Source organism: Podarcis tiliguerta, assembly GCF_965153285.1.
Source record: "Podarcis tiliguerta genome assembly, chromosome: 1".
Lineage (NCBI taxonomy): Eukaryota > Metazoa > Chordata > Lepidosauria > Squamata > Lacertidae > Podarcis > Podarcis tiliguerta.
In genome coordinates this window covers 93021582-93039848 of record NC_139534.1, presented here as the reverse complement: position 1 = coordinate 93039848, position 18267 = coordinate 93021582, and the positions used below count along the sequence as shown (strand labels likewise).

At 44.3% G+C, this 18267-nt stretch overlaps 1 long non-coding RNA gene across 1 annotated transcript; it reads right to left on the bottom strand.

The window, feature by feature from the left end:
* Window positions 1-2168: 2168 nt before the first annotated feature.
* Window positions 2169-18267, bottom strand: LOC310682541. The gene is made up of 3 exons (XR_014513967.1): window positions 15873-18267; window positions 10353-10569; window positions 2169-2255 (listed from the first exon to the last, which is right to left on the bottom strand). It is a non-coding gene; the product is annotated as an uncharacterized lncRNA (long non-coding RNA).

The following is an 18267-nucleotide window of genomic DNA, read 5'->3' as shown; positions in this document are numbered from 1 at the left end:
ATAATGGGTTAAGCTGCTTTTGGTTTCTGGGATATCCTATACTGACTCTTGCCTTTAAGTTAGCTCTTTTAGCCTTCGGTCCTGAAAGCGGAGACAGCCTCCTATGCATACGATGACAAAGACACTGAGTTTACATTCAGACAAAAGCAAGAACTCCTGTTACACTGTGTGCTTCCCAGCAACCCCATCGGACGGAAAAGAAATTTAGATTGGCGTGAATCTCTTTCTCTTTGTAAAAAAGAAGAAACGTCAAACCAAGCTGTCCCAGAAGACCCACTGATTCAGACTTTGCTTCAGAAGAAGAGGAAGTGTGTGCTCTGTTCGCTGGCGGAAGACTTAAGAGGGAGCAGGTGGCACGTGCAAGTCTCTTAAATCCAAGAGCTGGTGCCAAGAAAAACATCTCCATGTAGCTTCATCCACAGTGTCAGTGGGGCAGGACAACTCCAGTCATTTCCTCTCAACTGATTGGTGAGCAGACAAGTGGGATCGTTTGTTGTACTTGGATCCTGCCTCATGTTCAGCTCTGGATTTTTAGCACCAGACATGGCCCTTCAATTGTCACGTGCTCAGACAAGGATTCCCAAAGTATGGCCCAGGGAAGGGGAAGAGGACTGCTTGGCACAAGTGTGAAGCATTGGGAAGAGTGATAGATCATGGGTTTTCTTTAACCTCATAAGCCTGGCTGAAAGGCATTGCGGAAAGAAGGGACTCTGAAACAATCCTGTCTCTTGTGGAGAGAGTACATTGCTGGGTAGGACTGCAATTTTACAACCACAGAGGTAGAATATTGTGCACTTCACATGCAGCCTGGCGGCCACTTGCACAAATACCTACCCTTCCATTTAGAAATACAGTCATACCTCGGGTTACAGACACTTTAGGTTGTGCGTTTTCGGGTTGCGCACCGTGCCGAACCCAGAAGTACTGGAACGGGTTACTTCCGGGTTTTGGTGCTCGCACATGTGCAGATACACCGAATCACGACCCGTGCTTGCGCAGACACAGCGCTGCGGGTTGCAAACTCTGCAGGTTGCAAACGTGCCTCCCACATGGATCATGTTCGCAATCCAAGCATCCACTGTAGATTTTAATATTTGATTGTATTCATTTTATGGGGCAGAAATTATAAATAATGACATATTGGATAGCTCTTACTGTGTGCTTCTAGAAGGAGAACAGAACCTTTCATTTCCATTGTTAACTAACCACAGTTTAGCATTGCCCCAAACCAAATGCACTGTAGTTCATCATAACTATGACTTACTGGAACATGGCACCTTTAAACCATGGGTGTCCCGGTGGCATGGAAACCTATGCAGAAGGAGCTCCTCTTCAAACTGCAGAGTACACATGGACACCTAGGAGCAGAGCTCAATGCTGGGGTGGGGCCAGGAGCATGGTGCTGTGACCCACTAATTGTGTGATGTGCCTTCAGGCAAGTAATGCATGAAGGGGGACATAGGAAGAAGGCACCATGTCTTTTCTTGCAAACTATAAGGCCTAGAGTTTCCCATTCATGCTTTCTCTTGCACCCTCAGATGAGAGGGTTTCAACCAGCAGTTGATTCTTCAGGAAGTTGCTTCTACAATCCTTTTAAGTAGCTCCAGAAAACTGTACAAGATCTAGATCCTCCATATAAATACTTAGATATAGGAAACTAAGGTTGCAGAAACATGCTCAAGCACAAGCTCACTATTTTTCCTCATGGCAACGGACTCTAGCTCCAGGCCCCAGCAAATTGTGCTTGGGTTCTGTCTATGGACTGAGTGTACTTTGCTTCTGCGCTCTTGCTTATGACGAAGCTTTTTAAACCTCAAAATAGTTGGTCCTCAGTCATTAATAATCATGAAATTATTAATGGTTTGTCCAAACTGACCCTTATGCTTCTGGAATACTAAGCAAAAAAACTGTTTCTGCCATTTTTATTGCTTATCTCAGTGCTTCCCAATTAGCTAAGTATGATGGAGCCCCTGTTTTAAAACCGCCAAGCTATGGACCCACAACTTTTGAAAAAATCGTTATCTCTATGGTAGTTTTGTTACCCCTGGGGTCTGCAGACCACCCATTGGGAACCACTGGCTTAGTTCATTAATTTCATGTTGGGAACAAAGTTAAAGCAAGGTTGGGAACCCCAAGGGCTGAATGCAGCCGTCTGAGCCTTGCCACTTCTCCTCACTGGCTCTGTTTCACATCCTTCATGAGTCCTTTTGATTGGCTGACTGTGTCCTTGAACATTGATCATGCTTCTTGCTTGCCTAGAGGGGAGACAGAGAGGAGTGTGAGTGTGTGCAGAAAACTAGCCTACTATTTACTTCTGTTGCTCCACCCACTTTTGCCCCTGCCCCCACCCACCACTTATATGTGGCCCCTGGAAGGTTGCCCAGTAGGGAATGCGGCCCTCTGGATAAAACAAAACAAAACACCTTCCTTATCCACAGATTAAACGGTGTGTGGCGTCAGAGTAGGTGAGCTGCATATTGGGGGTTGTAATTAAAGGCACAAAAAGGAGCTGGGGGTGGAGGAAGTAGATGGCGAGGCTGAAGTGACTGAGTTTTGTTTTCAGTTTGGGGTGAGCATCTGAGATAAAGAAGCTTCAGTGTTTTTCTTTCTCTCTGGCGTTTTCTCTGGGATCCTTACAACGCAACAAGGTGGCAAAAGGAAACGTTGACTATTGTGCAAATGTGTTGAATTAGAAGGAAGTGGGGGAAAGGAAGATCCAGAATCTTAATTACTTTTCTTTAAATGCAGACAGGGATCTTAGAAGGACTTGCCCACGTGGAGTTTCCCTCAAAGGCATAAAACAGAGTGGTAAGTGTGTGACTGGGAAAGGCCACAGCAGCAGGAGAGAACAGAGAAGCTTGACCTCCAGTTTAGGGTGAATGTTTCACTGGTGGAATGGGCTATGACTCTTCTTGCCCATCAATAAACATTTCCTGGGTGGCTTACAACAAAAAGTAAGAACTTGATCTCTAGATTCACCACCCACCCAGCCCTAGTCCAACACACTAAACTGCATCACTCTGATTCTCAATAATATCCCATCAAAGTTCAGTTTTTAAAAAATACTTCCAGATACAAGACAGGTACTCTGGACATGTATTAGGAGGTTGAACTAGATAACGCCCAATGTCCTTTCAAAATGTGTTAAGGACGGGAAGGTTCATTGGGTTGTTTTTGTTTTATTATGATTTTTTGTGTTTATATTGTGATTTTATGTTGTAACCGCCCTAAGACCTGTGGGTATAGGGTGGTATACAAATAATAATAAATAATAATAATAATAAGGTTTTATTACTATGCTAGTCAATGTTTCTTTTTTTCATGGTAAGACATGAGTGGCCTGATTCCAATTCATTTTGTTGAATCTACAAGATCATAATTATTTTCATTTATAATTGATTATGTGTATAACCAGGACACTAGTACAGAGACATTTGAGACTCAGATGCATTATGCCCTTGAGTAACCGTTTAGTTCAGCTTTTATTCCAAGGAGACCATTGTCTGATTATCACAACTTAACAGGGAGATTTTCACATCACAACCTGCATTGTTCCCATTTTACCCCCTGAAGCCATCAATACATGCTGCAGCAAAAATTTATCACTTGCCCTTCCTCCTTCTCCCCACTCACCCATAGAATTCTACCAGATAAGAAGCCGCAACTGAGTCAAAAACAAGCAGAGACCATTCAATTCAGCTCACGTCTCGCACCGGGATGGACATCTTGTTACGATAAATCAAGGTGGATTTTCCCCCTCCCCTTCTCGATTCTTAAAAATAAACAGAGCAATAAAAGTGAACCATGTCACCATTCATACACTTGAAGGGGGGGGGCGGGAATCTTTAATCTGCTTGGGAAAATCTTTTTCTCCCCTAACAGGAAAAAATATTAGTTGTCCCGATAACAAGGAAAACAAAATCAAGCAGAGGGCATTAAGGAACTTCCTGAAATTGAAAGAAGAAGGGGGGGTGGGGGGAGAGCGAGACCAACAATATTTCATGTAGTAGATTTACTTTTTTAAATGTGGGGGGGCATGCACAGCACAACACAACAGAAGGATCCTTTCAGTTTTTTCCAGGTCGCTTCTGGTTTCAGGAACATGAAGAAATATACAAGCTTCAAAGCGGCTGGGCTTGGAAACAGGGAAGGCGGGGTGTTTTGCATGTAACTTCGACATGTTTTACAGATCTTTTTCCCCAGACTTTTTGTGTTTCAAGAGGACCCCATTACGCCATCAGTAACCTCAGGAGGAGCAACAGCATAACCAGCAGTATCCAGTCAGAGCTTTGGGAAAAGCTGAATTCCACCCTATGGCGAAGGCCCTCTGAGAGCTTTCGCAATGTCGAAGAGGAGGCCTGGCACAAGAAGACTGGGGGATGTGGCCATTAGCCATGCCAGATGGAGCTGGTGAGAGGCCCAACAACATCTGGAGATCTGGAGGGTTCTTATCCCTCAATGTAAGGAATTGCACAGCAGACATTTCTCAGCTAACCATGGTCAAAACCTTCATGCAATGCTCTTTGCATTCCAGTTTGTTCTTGGCTATAGCTCATGAGGGGGCTGCATGGCATTCCTCAGTGTGCTGTTTTTGTCTGCTGCCACTGCCAGGTCACCCCACCAGAGAGAAGAAGAGGAGGAGGAGGAGGAGGAGGAGTTTGGATTTGATATCCAGCTTTATCTCTACTCTAAGGAGTCTCAAAGTGGCTAACAATCTCCTTTCCCTTCCTCCCCCACAACAAACACTCTGTGAGGTGAGTGGGGCTGAGAGACTTCAGAGAAGTGTGACTGGCCCAAGGTCACCCTCCAGCTGCATGTGGAGGAGCGGGGACACGAACCCGGTTCACCGGATTACGAGTCTACTGCTCTTAACCACTACACCCACCACTGTAGGAGGGAGCCCACCACTTTGTCAAGGGCCGCCTAAAATCTGGAGCCGGTCCTGAAATAAACACAAGGAATGAAGGTTGCCATGCACTCAAGCGCAATCCCACTGCCATCATCAGGTGAAATTGTTACAAATGTGAAGCCGTTTATTGCAACCTAAAGCAGTCTGTGAAATATCCCAAATTATACTTTCATGTCCCGCATGTTCGCCATCCCACCCCAGCACAATGAGTCAAAATTTGTTGACTGAAAGCCACTGTATCCTGAGAGGATACGTGACAATACACAGCATGTAAATTGTCACGCTTTATGATCAGATGTTATTTGTTATTGCTGGTGATGCGCAAAAGAATTCCCAGCAAAAAAATATACAACAGTTTTCGTCTATTTATCTACCCGGGGGATATCCGTGAACAGATAACTTTTCTCATTAAAGGGTGGCTGTTGTTGTTTTTCCCTTTTACTGAGAAGGCATTTGATGATTTAAGTATGATTTATGCTGTGATTTGTTTATTTTGTAAAATGGTATGTGAAGAATTATTATTATTATTATTATTATTATTATTATTATATCAGGTCAATAGTTTATTTAGATCAGTATATCATTTGCTTTGGCTTATTAGTCTATCATGGCCCTTCGAGCACCGGGACACACAGGAATTTATTGGGTGAAACTTCTTTCTGCCATGGGAACAATTGGAAGGAACAGTAGCAGCATGTCAGGAAGGCAGTGTTCTAGTTTCAAAATCCCTCACAGATGCAAGGCCTAAGGTTGCCAGCGATTCGACTGACCTCTGTAGCTGTGCTTTGAACTACAACTTGACATAAAAGCAATTCCCAACATGGAGATGACCAAGATCGCTAGCTCGTTGCTGCAGATCATGTTAAAGGCACAGTTACAGAGGCCGGCTGAAACGTTGGCAATCCTTGCACAACCAAATGTCAGACCTTGGGCACCACCTGAATTTGGACCAGCTTTTATGTTTTGACCAGTGTGGCATTCATTAGCGAGAGATTAAAGAGGCTTAGATCCAAGCATTCTGCCTTAACTGGCTAGACTCAGCTGAAAATTCACATGGAGACGTCAACTCCAGAAGGTGCAGCTGCATCCATGCATATTTCACAAAATACAAGCAAAAACATTTCTGACAGCCACACAAATGCCAACTGGAGCCCTTTTTTAACACCTCCTCTGAATATGGATTATTACAAGATGAGCTTTAAAGGTGTACAGAAGATCTTGTCCTTTTCATATAGCTCTCTGGGAGTGAAACACAGCTTTTCTCTCGCTTGGCGAACTGCCCCTGCCAAGATTCCCCCTTCTACCCAACGACTGCCTTTTCATCCTTTCCTTCGCCTCAGGTCACCCTGGTATACAACCCAGCCTCACATTAGCAACCCAATTCAGTTTTCGGCTAATTCAACGTAATGGATATCAATGACTGGTGTCCTCTCTTCTGGATGTCCTGGCGAAACCCACCATTGCTCGCTAATTTCTTTTAACGTGATTTGGACTGAGGGGAACCTGGACTCTGCAGAACAAAGATGCCTTTTGAAAGACGGCCTTGTTATTAAATAAATCCCACAGTGGCAACATCTATCAGTCTCCAAAGGCAGCTATTTGATTGCTAAGCATGTAATGAGTCCACCACCCAGTCCTGGGTCTTGCGATCTTTCTGTTTTTGCCCCTCCTCCCCTAACAAGAATTTCCATCCCAAGCTCTGTGGTCGACTTCAGTTCCCTCACCACCTGCTTTTCCTTGTTTTCCTAATTACTGAGCAGAGTCAATTCCTAATGAGGCTGCTTGGTTTCCTGTTTTTCCATACTTCTTGAGCCACTTAAAGCATCAGGACAACATGAAAGGGACCTTTTCTCAACAGATTTGAAATTAATTACCATAACCTTGGTGCTGCTGGTTGCTATGCAAGGACTTTCCACGGCTGCCTTTCTCATTTAACGTTTCCGCGCGAAACAAAACTATGTGTTTCTCACTGCCGCCTCCTCCTCCTCCCCAACATCGCTATCCTGAGTTAGGAATTCTGGTTCAGGAAGCAACGAGCTCCAGAAACACTGTGCCTAAGGCCGAGGAGGAAAAGCGGATGATGTCACACAAGGGATTGGGCTCTGAGAAAAAGATGGAGTGCCAAGGAGGAGGGAAACAGTCTGACATCCGTCCTACGAGATGTCAGATAAAAACCCGTGTTGTGAATGGTGCCGGCCAGCTTCCAAAGACACAACTTGTGCAAGAATAAGAACCATATTTAAGCCTAGTTTTTTTTTAAAAAAAAAATGCACAGCATGTTTACCAATTAGATCAACTGGCTAGAGCGTGGTGCTGATAAAGCCAAGGTTGCAGGTTCGATCCCCGAATGGGACAGCTGCATATTCCTGAATTGGAGGGGTTGGACTAGATGATCCTCAGGGTCCCTTCCAACTCTACAGTTTTATGATTCTATGTCTGCAAATCTCTTGTTTATGTATTTATGCATCTCTCCATACCAGCTAACCACCAAGCATACAGTATTGTATTTCCATGTGCATGTATATGTGCAATTATGCATATATATTTTTTGTGGGTGTGGGTGTCCTATATATTTGTGACAAGGCCCCTGACGTGGTTCTAAAATTTGGTTCTGCAGTCTGGCCCCAAATCTAAATCTAAATGGATTTTCTGACATATGCAAAATCCTGGCTGAGGCATCCACAAGCACTATGGGTGGTTTGAGACTAGTGTGGGAGTCAGGCATCAGTGCAGAAATAGATTCCGAAATGTGAGTTTCGATATGGGGGGGGGATCATTTATGCCCATTTAAAGGGGGGGAAGGGGAATGGAAACTCAGGAGAAATGCCCAGAAGTCCCTGTTGCAACATTTTGTTGCAGGTCCTATGTGTGTGACTACTTAATAGTTGTGCATCACAACAAACAAACACATTTCAGTAACCAGCTTCTGGCTAGGTCTCTGTTCTTTAACAAAGTAAAGAAACGTAATTGTCCGAAGGCTGGTACCAATGTCCCCATCCCACCGTAAGCTTTCTTTCCCCATGTCCACCCCTGACATCCTAGGACAAAAGACAGTTTAATCAACAACCAAATTTGCCAGTCCAGGTATATTGCACTGTTTGTATTATTGCAAACAGAAGAATTACAATTATACCCAAAGCAACCAATTTTGTTGCTACGCCTCACAAACCCAGCCACACATCTCTCCTATAATCCGTTCTGGCTCCCTGCAACTCCCATATCATAATCAGGGAGGTTTTATTGACATACAGCAAGCACAGCAAAGCTCCTAGTTCTACAAACCTTACAAAAAGATGCACTTAGGTTTTTCAGAGTCTGCAAATGAAGGCCCCAGAACGGACTCTCTAGTTCTCTGCTTCAGCAGCGAAAAAGCCAGCGAGTGCTCTGCATTCCAACCCCACCCAAATCATAAAGCTGAAAAAAACTTCAATGGGATCTAGATTATTATTATGACAGGGTTTTCCTCTCAGGATTCGGCTACTTTCTAAATGGTGGGAAAAGCTGCTTTAAACAGCCTCCAGTCACCACATGACAAAGTGGCCGGCCATTCCTGCAGCCCCTCAAACAGAATAGACGGAATAAGCTATTGTCTGCACTCAGGGCTCAGCTACAACCATGACATTTGATTGGTCCAGGATGTAAAAGAACAAAAAGGTCATTGAATAAAAGAGGAACAATGCTCTTCATGAAACAAATGAGCGCCGACTAATTTATACCCTGTTTGGTTTGGGCAACGTATACATTGACATGATGCAATTGGTCACTGAGTTGCCCCTTTCCACAGAAAGTGAGATCAGCAGCTCCTCTAATTATGGGAATTTCCTGCCGCTGGGTTATGCCCACTGTGCTTTCGAGCGGTTTATAGGAGTGCTGCTTTTCACGAGGCACCGTTTGTGCCACGTCCATCAGAATGCGGAGGCTACAAAAACCTGTAAAAAGGTGAGGCATGTGCCCCTGGATGTCACGAAGGTTTGTGTCACAGGACGCCTCCAGACTGTCACTATTTTGCAGTAGGGATGCGAGAGCATACTGAAATGTTACGTCCATAGTGGATTAAAGGGCCTGTCGCCCTCACACAACAAATCCCCTTTAAAAAAAGAATCGGACAGTTGCAGGTTGGAAAATGACAGGCGAACGAATTGAAAAGTGTGGAATAAACTAATGACCAATGAAATGAACACACTTGCAAGCAAATCAGGATGAATGCAGGATGTATGCTCATTGTCATATAACTACCCCATCAACAAATCAGAAGGAATGCTAACAAATCAGAAAATCTTCCATAAAAAAACTATTTAAAAATAAACAGGTACTCTGGATCCGTTCACAACCTTTACCACAGGTTCAATGACCTAGAACCCTCCACACCTGCTTAAAATATCATGTTTTCGGCAAGTCTAGTCAAACATGAAAAACATGAAAAAATTGCATGTGTTTTCTCTCTTTTTAGCCACCATTGATTTTAATAATGTTTTTCAATATTTGTTCCTCTTTTTTTAACCGAGAATTCTAATGTTTTATTACATATTTCTGAAAACCACTTGGAGGTTTTCTTGCAATCAAGCAGTATATAAATTCTGTTGAATTAAACAAACAAACAAACAAACAAACAAAACATTTCTGAATTTGCATATCTCGAAAAGAACTCCACGCCTGTAAGTTCACTATGACCATTAGATTGGGCAGAACTCATTCCACAAGCTCTCAACCCTTTGTTTGCCAAATATCACGAATATGGAGGCCCAGGAACATTTGCATGGGAGAAACAGTGATTTAAACCCTCATCCAATGCTTTCCCCTACTGACCTCGCCAGACCATTTTTATCCCAGGTGGGCTCATCTCTGCTCTCAGAAGTCACCCAGGGGAAAAAGACGGTTCTCCCTTGCAAATGCCCCTCCACCTTATTCAGCAAGCACACAACTGGAGCACATGTTCATTGGCAAAGCATGCAGTTCCATTTGAAGTTTGCACTGTGCAAATATGCCCACTGCACCCTTGTGTCAACCAACATACATGCTCCAAAGGCTGTAATCTGCATGTCCCTTTTGCCAGTAACAAACCTTTTCAAAGCTGGAAATCTGCAACTTTTAGGGAGTTTTGAATCTACTTTTTTTTTTTTTTCTTTTAAGGAAGGACATTTTTAAGCCCGGTATTCTTCCTTCTCAGGAAATACCCTTACACTTTCCTTTAGCTCAAAGGGGAAAGGGACTGAGCACCATCTAATTCACACCCCTTGTTTTCCCTCACTTGTTATTTGTCGTGCAAAAAGAGAGACCTTTATTGCTGCCAAATATCCCATATTTCACGTAGACTAAAATTCCAGCACTTCCCACATCTGTAAGCAGCTAAAGAGGAAGTCTATTTAACGAGTAACCTTGAAATGACAGTTGCATTCTTAAGAGCTCTCCGTTTTGCCATTCTTAAGTATGTGCTGAGCTTTACCTTTGCAAACGGGGCTTTTTTTCAGCCGGAACGCACCGGAACTGAGTTACGCCATCTCTTCAGTGCGTTCCGGCACCTCTTTTTAGCATACCGGCAGCTGTGCAGTATACCGGCATGGTGCCCAGAGCTGCGTGTTGGAGACTTCGGGCGGCATGCTGCTCGTGGCTTTGTGTCGGAGGCTGTGGGGCAGCGCGTGGGAGCTCCAGCACCTCTTTTTCTAGAAAAAAAAGCACTGCTTGTGAGTAATATTTCTGAATAGCCAGAGCCTCAACAACCAATGGTTTTCCACCTTGGATGTCAACTCCATGGAGGAAAGAACTATGTGCACAATGCGTATACCTTCACACTTGACAATACCACACCTGTTGTTTTTTGGCAAGTAGAAGTAGTGGGAACCTGTAGCCAGTCACAGTTTCCCATCACTGGTATAAGCAACAAAACAGACACGTGTGTGTGTGTGTGTGTGTCCATGCTTTTCCGGCAGGAAAATACTACTCTTCTTTACTACTGATGACAACATTGCAAAAACACGTAACACAAAATACACGCATCACACATTTTTATATGACATTTAAGAGCATGCACCATAGAACTTCTTTTTAAAGAATATATATTTTAATATATATATTTATATCCCACTTTTTTCTCCAAAAAGTTCAAGACGGTGTACATAGTTCTCCCCCTTCTCATTTCATCCCATGACAATCCTATGAGGTAGGTCAGGCTGAGAGAGACAGGGATTAGCCTCAGGTCGCCCAGTGAGCTTCAAGCTGATAGAGTGTGACTAATTGCTAGCAGCCACCAAGCATCGAAAGCTATTGGTGGTCATTTAAGCAGACATATTCTAACCATCAATATCCTTTAAGGAACCATCCTTAGGTGTTAAGCTAAGGTGTTAAGCTTCAAAGGACCTTTAAAGCCCTTTGTGGCTTAGGGCCCTCGTATTTATGGGACCGCCTCTCCTGGTATGCCCCGCAGAGGACCTTAAGGTCCATGAATAACCATAGTTTAGAGGTCCCAAGCCCTAAGGAAGTCAGACTATCCTCCACCAGGGCCAGGGCCTTTTCAGCGATGGCTCCAACCTGGTGGAATGCTCTGTCCCATGAGACTAGGGCTCTGCATGATTTAACCTCTTTCCGCAGGGCCTGTAAGACAGAGCTATTCCACCAGGCTTTCAATTTGAATTTAGCCTGATATTTTATTCCCTTCTCTTCCCTCCCCTTTTTATGAAGATTACCTGCTCTGGGACCCCACAGCTAATTCTCCCCTGGCCTCCTCGCTGGCCCAAAATAGGACTAATTTAGCCAGCTAGCCCTGGTGACCATCTAATGTTGATTGGATGGATTTCCCCCCAAATTGATTTTTGAGCTTTGAATTTATTGTTATTCATGCTTTTATACTATATTTTATGCTGTTTTTTGTTGTATCACAATTGTTTTAAATTTGCTGTTAGCCGCCCTGAGCCCGGTTTTCTGAATCAGGAAGGGCGGGGTATAGATAAAGATTTATTATTATTATTTATTATTATTAAATAAAGGCCTAGGAGAAAGTACCATAATCTCCGTTTTCACAGCCACAAGAAATTCTTCCTAGTATGGGGGGGGGGGTTTGAGAAAAAACCAAGATGTGCATCTTTTTCTTATACTTGTGCAAGCTCTGCCATAACAGAATCCCATTCAATGGAAACGCACTGCACAAGAGGGGGAACGCATCACGAAGATGAGCAGAAGGGAAAAGAGAAGCACCGGAAGGAAGCAGCAATTCAGGAAAAGAAGGTGAAAGTAACATTTGAAAGAGGTTAGTAAAACATAGAAGAGAAGTTGGGAAGATAACAGCGGCCACTGGGTAAGATCCAGGAAAGTAATAGGAAAAAACAAGAGTTGAGAAAAAAATCTGAGCAAAAAGTAAATAAAGGCAAAAGCAGAATAAGATGGGAGCTACGGTAGCACCTTTCGGTTAGTGACTTTATTTTATTTATACACTTCACTTCCTGCCTTTGACTCTGGAAAATGTCCTACAATTTGTTAATTTGGGGGAAGGGAGAGGGAGGTGATGGCAGAATGTGATTGCAAACGGGATGCAGGCCAACTTTCTGCTTCTCACTGAGCACAAAACTAGGCTAGTGTCAAAGCAGGTATTTTTAAATTTCTCTGCATCTTCCTGTCACCCAGTGTCGGGAAGACGCAGCTATATTTATACTCCCTGCACCATGCTAGAGCAAAGCACCCACAACTGACCATCTTCTTCCTGCAGAGCAGAGGCAATATTTAGCTCTAGAACTACCAGGAGGAAACCGGATCCTTGTTTACTTACACAAAGGCTTGTAATTGGGTGGTATGAAAAATGGCCCAGAGGCAGCAGAGAGATGCAGACTCCAGGTCATGTGTTTAAAGATAATTAATGTTGCAATGGATAGGTGTGAGAATTCATTCCGCAAATAAGAGGATATATTGATATCACCACGTCAATTGCCAATATGGGAGCAATCCAGAGCTATGCATTTAATCCTAGTTCACAACTGCATGTCTGCCATGGCTCCTAGACAAGGAAGTCTGGGAACTGGAGTGGTAGGAAGGTGTTCTGAGCTCCTTGGAGGAATGGCAGGATAGAAATACAATTCCTATATGACCAAAATGAAATGACGCCTAATCACCCTCACATAGCTGTAATTCTTTGGAGGAAGCTATGATATTTCCACTGGTTTCAAATCTGTTAGATCAGGGAGACTTCAGTATTGCAGAATCATCTTTGTCGCCTCCCTCGCTCCCCAGGTCCACCAACAGAAACCAACTGCAAAATGGTGCTTTAGAAAGAGGTGCAGACTTGCACTTTGAATTAAGGAACGGGCTGCATCTGAGTACATCTCATGAGACCTCATAGTCCTTCCATGCAAAAAAAATCAATTTCTAGTTGTCCCATCATCCCAGATTTCTTGGTGTCAGCAGCCAAATTTTGGGGGGGGGGTATCATTAAAACATTTGGTAGACAGAAAACATTGTTGATCTACTGCAAATTACTTAAATATATATTAGTATATCCTGATCTGCCCACCCCTAATGTATATGAGCCCATAACTCAATTGTGGCAGCCCATGTCTGTAGCTCTCTCCCTCGCTGCAAAGTTTTCTCTTCAGCTTCAGATAAATGCTTTTTTTTTATTTGTGCAACAAAGTTGGTTTCGATGCTGTTTTAACACTGAAACACAACCCATTCTGCTGTTTTGTTATTTTCTTACTAGGTTTTATTGTTGAGCAGGATATCAAGCACATTACATTAAACAAACAAACTTATAAGAACAATTCATTTTCCAAAATCAGGCAGTAAGTCCATGGCAACAGGTAAGTAAAATCAGCAGCGGGTAACCAAGGTGGAACACTGGAGGGAAACTGTTGGATTTACTATGGGGCTCAAGGTGGCTCCCAATTGCAGTGTTTTCTGTTGCAGCTCTTCACTCTCCAGTTATCTTAGCAGATTGGACAAAGCTAATTTACACCTTTGCGACATTAGAGGGGTCCAACGCACCTAACCTTGAGATACTAGGAAAATCCATGCTTTTAAAACGTTACATAATGTGTCTGTGAATGCATAGCAAATGTGAATGTATAGAGTGGCATATAGGCTCCATGATTTATAATTAATGATTGAGGATGAATAATAAATAGTTATCCAGTGTCAGGCATTGCAGACAGATGGCAAGCTAACCATTGGAGTTTGCGGTATCTAATAAATTGCTATTCACTTTTTGCCAGTCCTTGAGCTATCCTCTCAGGCTTCCCAATTCTATAATAAAAACTCTCGAACCAGGAAAACTCCAGTAAACCGGAATGGAGCAGTCCTCACCATTCTTCTCCACACTCAAGATTAACAGACAATAGCAAAGGAATGGCCTCCTCCAATGCTGAGTGACATTTTGATTGTTTGTCCTACTTCCAAGTGACTTTGTCCTTAAAAAAATAAAAAGTACCATTGAGTGTGTTTCCACTACTGCTATTGGTTCATCTAAACCAGGAAGTACTACGAGTGTAAGATTTGACTATGCTAGTGCCTGGGTTTTGTCCAGCAGTTGATTTCTGAAAAAGAAAAATGTCTGGAAGCAACGGAGAGAATAGCAGTGTGTGCATACTGAAAGAGACATTTCTTTCTTAATACTTTACATGTTCCAGTGAGTTAAGCTCAGGTGACTATGGCTTACCTCAAACCTGTGTTATGCCCAGTCATGTGAACAATGACCATCATAATACACCCACCAATGCAACAGCCTGGGGGGTTACTTATATAATAATAAATAATAATAATATTGAATTTTATTTATACCCCACCCTCCCCAGCCAAGACCGGGCTCAGGGCGGCTAACACCAAATATAAAAACAATTGATTGAAATACAGCTTAAAAAACAAGATTAAAATACAGCATAAAAACATTAAAATGCAGCCTCATTTCAGTGGAAACTCAAATAAAAAACTTTTTGGGGGATGAAAACGTCACGTCTTCACCAAGGCTAACTCTCCAGACTGGTTATACAACCAAATGGAGGCTGTTCCGCGAGGGAAGCTTTTCATGCAAAGATTTTCCTGCTCTCTCCCAACTGAATGCTGTCCTCCTGTCATCCCATCAACTATTAGTAGTAGTAGTATTGCTGCCCTTCATCCATAGAGGTCAGGGCGGTTCACAACATAAAATTACAACATAAAAAACACAAAATACATAATAAAAATAAGAACAGAAACAAACCAATAATCTCCCTTGCCACAACACATTTAAAAGGGCATCGGGTGTCAATCAATCAAAGGCCTGGTTGAAGAGGAACCATAGGAGCCAACTCCTAGGGGCCAAGATCCCATCGGTCCTCCCCAAATATTTGTGATTGATTATGCAGTGTGAGGCTTACCTGGGCCCTTTGAATTCAAGTTGGCACCCTGAAAGGAACGTTTTCGCCTGGCACCTAAAGGTGTATAATGAAGGCGTCAGTCAGACCGTCCTGGGGAGAGCATTCTACAACTGTGTAGAGTCAATGTTATATAAATGTATGGAACAATAATAATTCCCCCTCTCTCTTTCTCTCGCCCTTCTTTTTATGTATATATATTATTGGTGCATTTGTGGCATTTATCTAGCCAAAAGGGCTTACAAGCAATGGTACTGGCGTGATCCATGTCTGCAGGCTCACAATCTAAAAAGACATGACGTGTGAGGGGAAAGGAATGGAAGTGAGGAGGGGAAAGCAAGCTCAAGTCCAAGCACTTCAAGTTACAGCTCTTATAACACATTTATTTAGGTTCTGGCTGTCTTGCCCTTGATAATGAACAGTTTTACACAGAAGCACCTTCCACCTCAGCCCCCCCCCCCCCCCGCAGATCCAGGAGCAGAGCTGGTGACAATGACCAGGCCAGAAGGTCAAGCCAGTTTTTCTTCAGGCCAAGGTTCTATCTAGCAGTATTTCTAAGGGTTTCAACCAGCACAGCCACAAAGAAATACACAAAGATCATTGGAAGCAACTGCACAGGCAAATACCAGACCCACCTGAGATCCTAACTGCATCAGCAAAAGTTACTTCATTGACTTTGGCACAGCTGCACCTGCTTGTATCAACCATAAATCTGCCCTCTAAATTTCAGCATTAAATAAGTCTTGGTGGCCCTGCAGCTGCTGCCTCCGTGATTGCCGTGGGTGGTGATGACTAGCCATAAAATGGGGTGCAATAAAAAGCATGCATTGCCACACCCAGCAATGTGGTGGTGCTGTCGAGAAATATTAGTCAGTCATCAAAAGACAGCAGGTTCCCAAACAGTAGGAGCTACCTCTTCACACAGCAAATAGCTAGAAATGAAATGTTCATGTTCAGAGGCTGCGTACCTCTCTGGTTACCAGATGTTGCAGGGAAACAGTGCAGAAGCCATCAACCTTGGTGCTCTCCAGATGTTTTGGACTATTACTCCTGTCAGTCCTAGCCAGAACAATCAGGCGCAGTGGCCACAGAAAGCTGGCAGACTCAGGCAGTACACCATGAGAAATTATTATTATTATTATTATTATTATTATTATTATTATTATTATTATTATTATTTATACCCTGCCCATCTGGCTGGGTTTCCCCAGCCACTCTGGGCAGCTTCCAACAAAATATTAAAAATACATTAAAACACCAGTCATTAAAAATTTCCCTCAACAGGGCTGCCTTCAGATGTCTTCTTAAAGTCAGGCAGTTTATTTCCTTGACATCTGATGGGAGGGCGTTCCACAACCGAGAAGGCCCTCTGCCTGGCTCCCTGCAACTTCACAGGGAGGGAACCACCAGAAGACCCTCGGTGCCAGGCTTAATGATGAGGGTGGAGATGCTCCTTCAGGTATACTGGGCCGAGGCCGTTTAAGGCTTAACCTAAAGAGTCATGGGTTCGAGCCCCACATTGGGCAAAAGATTCCACCATTGCAGGGGGTTGGACTGTATGACCCTGGCGGTCCCTTCCCACTCTACAATTCATTGATTCGGTGACTGACACGGGGACACAGGTCCCGCGCGGACAATGAGAAAGCCAATCGGAATGTCCAAAGGGCTTTTTTTTAATGTCCTGCAACCAATCAGCTCCAAGAATCCGAAAGGGTCGAGAAAACAAAGTCGGCTCATCCACGGACGTTTTGGCTCGGGGTTCGTTCTTGGCAGGACCAGCCAGGAGCCGTCGGAGGGGGTCATCTTGTCGCCTGGCTCGACTCCCGGTGCTGCGGGAGCACGAACCGGCGCTGGGGGTAGGGCTGCGTTAGGCGAGAGCCCAGCAGCAGCAGCAGCCTCTCCTTTCCCGGTGATCTTCCAACGCCTCGCCTCCTCTTTTGCTAACTGTCAGATAAAGCGCTGCGTTCTTGGGAGAGAGGCAGGAGCAAGAGCGGCAGGTTTCACGAGGGATGATAGCAGATAACCGCGAGGGCTTGGCGGGGAGATAACCCGACGCCAAGAAAGGCGGCCGTGTTGCTTCTCTGCAGCGGGGAACGTCACGCGCACAAGGCCCTGCCTGCGTCTAGCAGGAGCCCCTTCGGAAGATAGGCCGGCCTTTCTACAGCCAGGTCTGGAGGAGGCTGCACCACATCCGGGAGACAGCGAGGGCCAGGCCTGTACCACAATCCTCCAAGCCGGATGTCTGCCTTTGATCTGGTCCAGAGGTCGGGGTGCAAAAAGAACAAGGAGTGCTGGTGCCGAAGCAGTTTCCTTCCCGATGGCGAATGGTTAGGTCTGGGCTCCTTGGGGAGGAAGGGCGGGATATAAATTCAATAAGGAATAAGTCAATAAGTGTGCATTTCGCGCGGGATGAGGTCAGAATCCAGCCTTACAGGGTTGGTGCAGGGTTGGACTACAACTCCCATCATCCCTGGCCCTTGGCCATTCCAGCTGGGGCTGACGGGAGTTGGAGTCCATCAACACCGGGATGGCTGCTGGTTCCCCGTCCCGCATCTCGATAGGGCTGCCCGTCAGTTTCAAGCACTCAGTTCTTCATTACTTTCCCTGTGCACCAACAAGCGTCGTCTGCGCATCTTTTCACCCCGAACCAGATCAGAACTTTCAAGCAACTTTCAAAGGACAAACCACTGACCCACAGGAGTCTCCGCTGCCTCCTTGTCTCGATGGCTGCGGTTCCAAACATACCCGACGAAATCCCTTTGACATCCGTAGGATTTTCAGCTCGGTTGTCGGCGTACTTGAGCAGAAAGGGAGTCTCATTGATTTCAATGGGATTTTCCTCCAAGTCAACATGCTTCGGACTGCAGTGGACTCTTCAGTGCAGAGAGGACTGGATTTCGATCTGCGATACAATTCATATCTCTACTGGGGAGTTTTAGTCAAGCTGCTCTCTCCGTCTCACTTTCCCCCATGTGTAAAATGGGAATGATTATTGATTAGGATAGTGCCATTAGACTTCAGAAACGGTGT